We start from the raw sequence: 8,285 nt of genomic DNA, 5'->3' as shown, positions 1-8,285 counted from the left end.
ATAAAGAGGGGACTATTTAACAATTACTGCAAAAAAATTAACCCCTCCCTAATTCAGAAAATAAGGTGTCAGCCTGATATTCTCTCCAGAGAATGGAGAGCCCTGAATATTCAATCGATGCCAAACTGGCATGACCTCCCATAAAGACTGGGCAGGCGACCTAAATAGAGCCTTTAAAACTTCCCTGCAGGAAACGAACACTTACAAATATAAACATAGATGTTTAACTCTACAAAAACCCTTAAATAAGCAAGAATAGAAAATCCACAATTTTTTAAGAGGACTTTGAGATCTGTTCTCCCCCACTCTCCACAAGCTTCTTGATACAACAGAAAGAATGTGGGCTTAGAAGCTAAACCCATATAGATTCAAATTCTGGCCAAAAAATTACTCATAGGCTTTGTTTCATCTGGCAAATTACTTAACTTTTGTTTAGAAGTTGGAGATAATAAAACTTAATTGTGAGGATTAAACAGGATAATACTTCTGAACACCAAGGTAGAACTTGATACACCCTAAATGGTACTCAATATCAATTCCTTTTTACTTTAATGCCTAATGGAAATGCAAATTATTTTATCCACCCTGTATTTGAAATTCCCACAGGTTTACTCTTACACCTGAGTTCAAAATTTCCCTTGTTGTGATATACCAGTGACTCTGATATTTCACCTATTCATTCATGCATTGAAATGCTGTATGCAGAGTATGTATACAAATCCAGCAGAACATTCTCACTCTGTTTCTCTTGCCCAGGGATTCCTGTTCTTCGTTCTTGTATTCTCATTTTATATACTCTGCTTGGTTGATGGAAAATAAACTTAGCAAGATCAAAACTGAATTCATCGCTTCTCTTCCTCATCTACTCAGTTTTCTCTCCCAATGAATAAAGCCCAAGGTAGAAGAAACCTTGTGGTCATTCAGGGACCATGTCCTGTTCTTCACCACTTCCCTGCACCACCCCCCCAAACACACACACTCATCCAATGATCCAATAAGCTTATATNAATTCATCGCTTCTCTTCCTCATCTACTCAGTTTTCTCTCCCAATGAATAAAGCCCAAGGTAGAAGAAACCTCGTGGTCATTCAGGGACCATGTCCTGTTCTTCACCACTTCCCTGCACCACCCCCCCCCAAACACACACACTCATCCAATGATCCAATAAGCTTATATACTCTACCCTCATTACCCATCTATCCTTACACTGCACCTACAGTGATTTTTTAAAAACTATTTTGAGATAATTATAGATTCACATGCAACTGTGAGAAATAATCAATCCCTTACACCAATCACCTAGTTTCCCCCAAAGTTAACATTTTGCATATTACAGTACAATATCACAACCAGGAAACTGACATTGATGCAATCCACTGACATTCAGACTTTACTAGTTTCACATATACTAATTTTTGCATGTGTATACTTCATTCTAATTTTCTCATGTATAGATTTAGGTGCCCACCATCACAGTAAACATATACAAGATTTCCATCATGAGGATCCCCTTTTATTGTCATAACTGTCTCCCTCTCTCCTCTCTTCCCTGTTGCTTGTCAACCACTAATCTGTTCTCTTTTATAGTTTATCAATTCATGAATGTTATATAGAAGGAATCATGCAATATAAACTTTTCAGATTGTCTTATTTTACTCAGTAGAATTAGTTAAGATCTATCCACATTGTTGAATGTATCAACAGTTCATTTCTTTTTATTGCTGACTAGTACCACACTTTGATTAAGCATTCACCCACTAAAAGACATTTGGAGAGGTTCCAATTTTGGGCTTTTATGAATAAAGCTATGAACATTCATGTACAGGTTATTGTGTGAACATAAATTTTCATTTCTTTGAGAAATGTACCCAAGAGCACAACTGCTGGGTTGTATGACAAGTGTATGTATAGTTTTGTGAGAAGCTGCAATAATCTTTTCTAGAGTACCTGTATAACCTACCAGTAAACTATAAGTTATCTGGTTTCTCAGCATCCTTGCTGACATTTGGCATTATCACTATTTTTTGTTTTAGCCTGATAGTGTGCTGTGACATCTCATTGTGGTTTTAATTTGCATTTACCTAATGGCTAATTTTGTTGTACATACCTTTATGCACATATTTACCATCTGTAAAATGCATTTACATTTACATTACACCTGTAAAATGTATTTACCTTCAGCAAAATGCATGTTCCTCTCATTTTTTAATTGAATTGTTTGCTTTTTTATTGTTGACTTTTGAGAGCTCTTTATGTATTCTAAATAATGGTCCTTTGTCAGATATGTCCCTTGCAAATATTTTTTCCAAGTCTGTAGCTTGTCTTTTCATCCTCCTCACAGGATTTTTTGCAAAGCAAAAGTTTTTCATTCTGATGAGGTCCAAATTGTTCAATTATTCCTTTTTTGAATCATTGGTGTGGTGTCAAATCTAACAATGCTGTCTAGCCCTTTGTCCCAAAGATTTTGCCTGTTTTTTTCCCTAAATATTTTATAATTTTACATGTTAAATATAAGTCTAGGATCTATTTTGAGTTATTTTTGCATAAGGTATGAGGTTTTGGTCAAGGTCCATTTTATTTTTTTGGCCTATGGATTTCCAGTTGCTTCAGCACCATTTGTTGAAAATCCTATCCCTCCTATATTGAATTGCTTTTGCACCCTTGTCAAAACTTAGTTGGGGATATTTTGGCAGTTTATTTTTAGGTTCTTTATTTTTTGTTCCAGTGATATTGTCTATCTCCACACTAAAACCATGCTTTCTTGATTACTGAGGCTGTCTAGTAACACTTAACATCAACTACAATTGTTCCTTCCACTTCATTATTCTTTTTCAAAACTGATTATGTTTTTCTAGGTCCTTGCCTTTCCATATATATTTTATTTATTTATTTTTAAGTAGGCCCCACACTGGGTGTGGGGTTTGAATTCACAACCCTGAGATCAAGACCAGAGCTGAGATCAAGAGTTGGAAGCTCAACCCACCAAGTCGCCCAGGCGCCCTTCTATATACATTTTAGAATAAACATATCCATGTCTACAAAAAATTTTTCTGGGGTTTAAATAAACATTGCATTACACCTATAAATTAATTTGGGGAAATAGCATTGTTTACTATGTTGAGTCTTTTCAATCCATGATCACTGAATGTCTCTCCATTTATTTAGCTCTTTTTTTTTTCTTTCATCAGCATTTTGCAATTTTCAGGATACAAATCCCATATATATTTTGTTAGGTATATACCAAGTATTTCATTTTATTTGGAGAAATTATAAATATATAGTATTGTGTGTTTTTTAAAATCTTGGTTTCTATATGTTCATTGTTAGCATACAGATATACAATTGGGTTTTGTGTATTGATCATGCACCTGCAATTTTGTTGAACCTCCTTATTAATTCTTGGGTTATCTATGTAGACAAGCATGTCAGTTTTATTTCTTCTTTTGCAATATATATGCCTTTTATTTAGAGTATGTTTTTTAAAAATGTACTTATAATCACATCACTACCCCTTTTGATAGTCTTACATCTTTTTCAGAAATCACTCCTCAGCAGAGAATATAGAACCCTTCAGGAACGCTATTTCCTCTACCCTTTAAGCCTCATCTCATGCTGTCTTAATATTAGCTTACTTCACTGTCTTGTTCAACTGTTTTTAGTTTGCAGAATTTCGTGTGTTTTATCTTGACTTCGGGGTCTTGGTTCACACATCTCTTTCTCATAGCTCTCAAGTACTCAGCTTGAGTCACACAATCTCTAGGAACCACTGCCTAACCGCTTCTAAATTGCATCCATTTCACGTGCTCCATCAGAGACTATAATAGCTTAGAAGAGATGTGCATGTCTCCTTCCTTTTCTTAGCCAATGGACTATAACCTCTTTGAGAGAAGGCAGTGGTTTTTTATCTCTGTATCCTCAGGATCTGCCACTGTACTTGACACATAGTAGAAATAAAGTGCATATATGTTAAAGGACTAGATGCTCTTATTAGATAGTCAATATTCACTTTTTCCCCATTATAGATTATTATTGTTACTCTCCAAAAGATTCAGAGTATCAAGCTGATTTTTCTACCAAGATGTACAATGGAAAACAAATTACCTTAACAATGAGACAAATGATCCACATTTGTATTCCTGTGTAAAAAGTGCCTTCTTGATATACTCACTATAGTTGGTTCTCAAAAAGGTCTTTTGCTGTGTTATTCTTACGATTATTTTATCCAAAAGGAAACAAAGCCCAAGAAAGCTAAATGATTTTCCAAGATTATATCGTATAACTGAGTGCAGAAGCTGACTCATTCCCAGGCCTTCTGACTCTAAATCACATATCCTTTTAGGTCTACAAACACACCAATATCTGCAATAGCAAAGTCTCTTTGTCAATTTGTTGTTGTTTTCCATACTGATGATGAATCTGCAGATAGGTGCATACTATGTTATTCCTCCCCAATGGCACGTCTCTAAGAGTCTCTGGCCAGGGCAGGAAATCAGTCTGTGGTCATGGAAGGGGAGTACTGCATCTGTTCATTCCATATTTTAACCAATTATGCTAACTGCCAAGAGTGATAAACAATTTTAATATCTCAATTAGATAGTTCACATAAGACAGTTTTAGTATTTCTGACTACATTCTTAGCACCTCTTCCAAGACAACTCTAAGAGTCTGTATTAGGTATTTTATTTTGTTTTTACCTATTTTTTAAAAATTTAGATATAATTGACATGTAACACTGTCTTAATTGAGGTGTATAGAATAATGATTTGATATATGTAAATACTGCTAAATGATTACTATAATAAATTTAGTTAAAACCCATCACTACACAGATAACATTTTTTTTCTTGTGATGAGAATTTTAAGATCTACTTTCTTAATAATACTGAATTGTATATTTGAAAGACACTAACTACAGTCATCACACTGTGCATTACATCCCAGTAATTTGTATATCTCATAACTGGAAGTCTGTATCTTTTGAAAACTTTCACCTATTTCCTAATAACCCTGTATTAGTTTTTTTTTAAAGCATAGTACCATCTTTATTAAAGAAACAAAATCCTACATTAAGAAAGAATTCCATCAACTTGTAAAATGAACAAAACTTTTTAGCCAGGAATTAAAATGATATGCATTAAATCTTGAATAATGTTCTAGCAATTTTTTGAAAAATATTTGTTTATACTGTTAAATATCAAAGAAAAAAATCAACGTTTTTTAACCTAAAATATCTGATCACAAATTGTAAACAGAGAAATATATAATTTATTTTTATTCACTTTCTAGGTTTCAAATAATTTTGTGTTTCACAAATGTACTTTATCCAAAGGTAATTTTGGTTTGGTTTGGATCCTCTGTTCATAGAAGTACACAAGCTGTCTTTTTTTTTTTTTAATTTATTTATTTTGTTCCCTGGGAAAATAAAAATAAAATCTGACATACTAGTAAGGTATGGAGGGCATGAGAAAGTGACGGCATAGGTAAGGCTAGTTAAATGCTTAAAACATACTTGAGATTTCAAATACCTCACCGTATTCCTGGAATATGGTCATCAGGGAAAGGGCGATGATCCCGTGTCTTTTTTTGGACTACTATTAAAAAGATAGGTTGGCAACCTATGCTTAACTTCTTTTTTAACTTCTTTTTTCCATTTATTAATACTGCAAAGTCCTTTTCAAAGTCCTCTTCAAAGGATCTTTCCCTTTTTAAGTTTCAGACCTTGAACATCTCCTATTAAAAATAACCCATTTTCAGGGACTTTATTCTTCATATACAGAACATCTTAAATATATTTTATATAATGAAATGGACTTGACTTTCCAGGTTCTCACAATGCTGGGACCCTATCACATTCTATGTGTTTGAACTCAGTCAGCTAACACATTTTGTAAATAGATGTACAAAATCTAGCCATCATGTTATGGCTTTAATTTTGCCTCATGGGATGGCTGTCATCATGAAGAAGCATAGTCGTTTTTAATACAAATATATTTTTGTTGTAAAAATTTTCATGAAATTACAGATGGTGATACACATGTTGTTCCTATGATCTAGAAAGGCAGGGCACAAATTAGAGGGGAAAACCAGTTTTTAACACATTGTTATCATCAGTCACTTAACAATGTGCAAAAGCACCACCTTGCACATTAGCATGACCCAAGCTATTCAAGATCAAGTGCCCGCAGGGAGCTTGACACCAGGGATGAAAAGAAGAGAACATGGAAATCTCTTTTAATCCAAAAGTAACCTTACTTGTGAGTTTCATTTCAGGATATTTTCCCTAAGTGTTTTATCCCAAAAAACCATTTCTTTGTTAGGGATGGAAAAAGAGGGATGATAAGAGGGAACATAGAAATTTGCTTCTTGGACTCATTATCATATTTATAACTTTGGGATTAATTGCTATGGAATAATCCCAGTGCCATAAACTGAAAATTGTGACTACAAACAGGAAAGAAGCAATGAGAGTTCCAAAGAAATAAAAGCCTTCTTTTTCTAAAACTGGAGAAAAGTAAATTCTTGCATATGTTACTAATGTTGGCAAAGAAGATAAATTACTCCAAAAAGTTTATGGTCGTTGAAAATCTTGAAGAAGTCTATAAAGTTTTCATCATTTAAGAAGCCACATTCTGTGAGGAAAATTGGCAATTAATTTGCTTGTTTACTTTCTTTAAAACTGCTTGATATGCTCTAGCAAGCCACTTTGATACACAAGTATATTTGCTTCATTATTTCTATACATAATTATGTAGTGGGCTTTAATAAATCACTCAAAATAGTAGAGTGTAAAAAAAAGCAGAACAATGTAATACTTCAAAATATTTGATTAGTAGAAGATCTTTGTATTACCCCACTTTTAGAAATTGATATTATGTAAATCTTGCTTGTTTACAATTTAAGCTGTCCTAGATTTTAATTTAAATAAAGAAAATTATTTAATAGAGGGTTATTAAACAGGTTTTACATTGCAGCTGTTTCAGTCCCTCAGGTAATACTTATTGAGAGAGCTTATTACAGTTTGTTCTACTTATTTATGTTTTTTTTTTTAAAGATTTTATTTATTTATTTGACAGAGACAGAGACAGCCAGCGAGAGAGGGAACACAAGCAGGGGGAGTGGGAGAGGAAGAAGCAGGCTCCCAGCGGAGGAGCCTGATGTGGGGCTCGATCCCAGAATGCCAGGATCACGCCCTGAGCCGAAGGCAGATGCTTAACTGCTGTGCCACCCAGGAGCCCCTACTTATTTATGTTTAAATTCTTTTTCTTCTCCTCTTGTGTGAAACCTTTGCGGGGCAGAACTCCCGCTGACTTTGAGAAGAGTCCTGTGGGTATAGATTTGGGAAGAGCAACACGATTGGAATGCTTATCAAGTAAATGCATTTGATGTTTTAGTCTATATGTGTCTAATTTTCTACATCATTTCTTTTTTGGAAACATGAACTGTACTCTGAATAAAGAAATTTGGAAAGCTCATCTTTTCTACCCTAGCAAAGATAATCACAGTAAGAATGGGGTATAAATAATTACATAGACATTAAAAAAATATTTAAAACATTTTATAACATAAACTTTTAAAACGTCTATAATCTGTAAAGAGAAATTTGGACAATGTGTGATGTGAGGTGAAGCTATGTGGGAAGCAGGCATTGCTTGTATGAAAAATAAATTCTGAAGATTGAGGAGAAAGAAGTTCTAAAACTGCTACTCCCTCAGACTGTGTCTATTTCTATAACTGATTTAAAGAGGAAATCACAAATACGCTTTGTTTTATGATAGTCATGTGTAGGAAAAAGCTCAAAGAGAAGAAACTAATAGGAAAAAAAAAGTCTACTCCAAAAAAAGGGTATAATAAAAAAGTAAATGAAGGATGGACTTAAGACAGTTTGTGAGGGGAAAAAAAGGTAGCATGTTTGATTACTTGACGTGGAAGTCTAAGGAAAAAAAAAAAGATCATTGACACAATTCTGAGCCCAGTGACCGAGAGAGTAAGGATATGAGACAGGAAAATCAAAGGAAGCACTTAAGGAAAGAAGTTGCTACCCTTCCATAGGTTAAGACAGAGGTCGCAGTACACTTTATATGCAGGAGATAGAATGGCTTATTGGAAGACCTGAGTTTACAGTTCCAGATCTTCTGGAAATTTATTTTTTGATATCAAACATTTGGACATTAGTTTCCTGTTCTATATCTGCAGTTTCACTTCTAATTTTCTTAGATGCAGTAAATTAATCTTGAAAGGGGGAAAATGAAAACCTTTGAGAACCTGTTAGAGATGAGGAGTGATAA

The sequence above is a fragment of the Ailuropoda melanoleuca genome, chromosome 1 (assembly GCF_002007445.2).
Source record: "Ailuropoda melanoleuca isolate Jingjing chromosome 1, ASM200744v2, whole genome shotgun sequence".
Taxonomy (NCBI): Eukaryota; Metazoa; Chordata; class Mammalia; order Carnivora; family Ursidae; genus Ailuropoda; species Ailuropoda melanoleuca.
Note: the sequence above shows the minus strand (reverse complement) of the source record.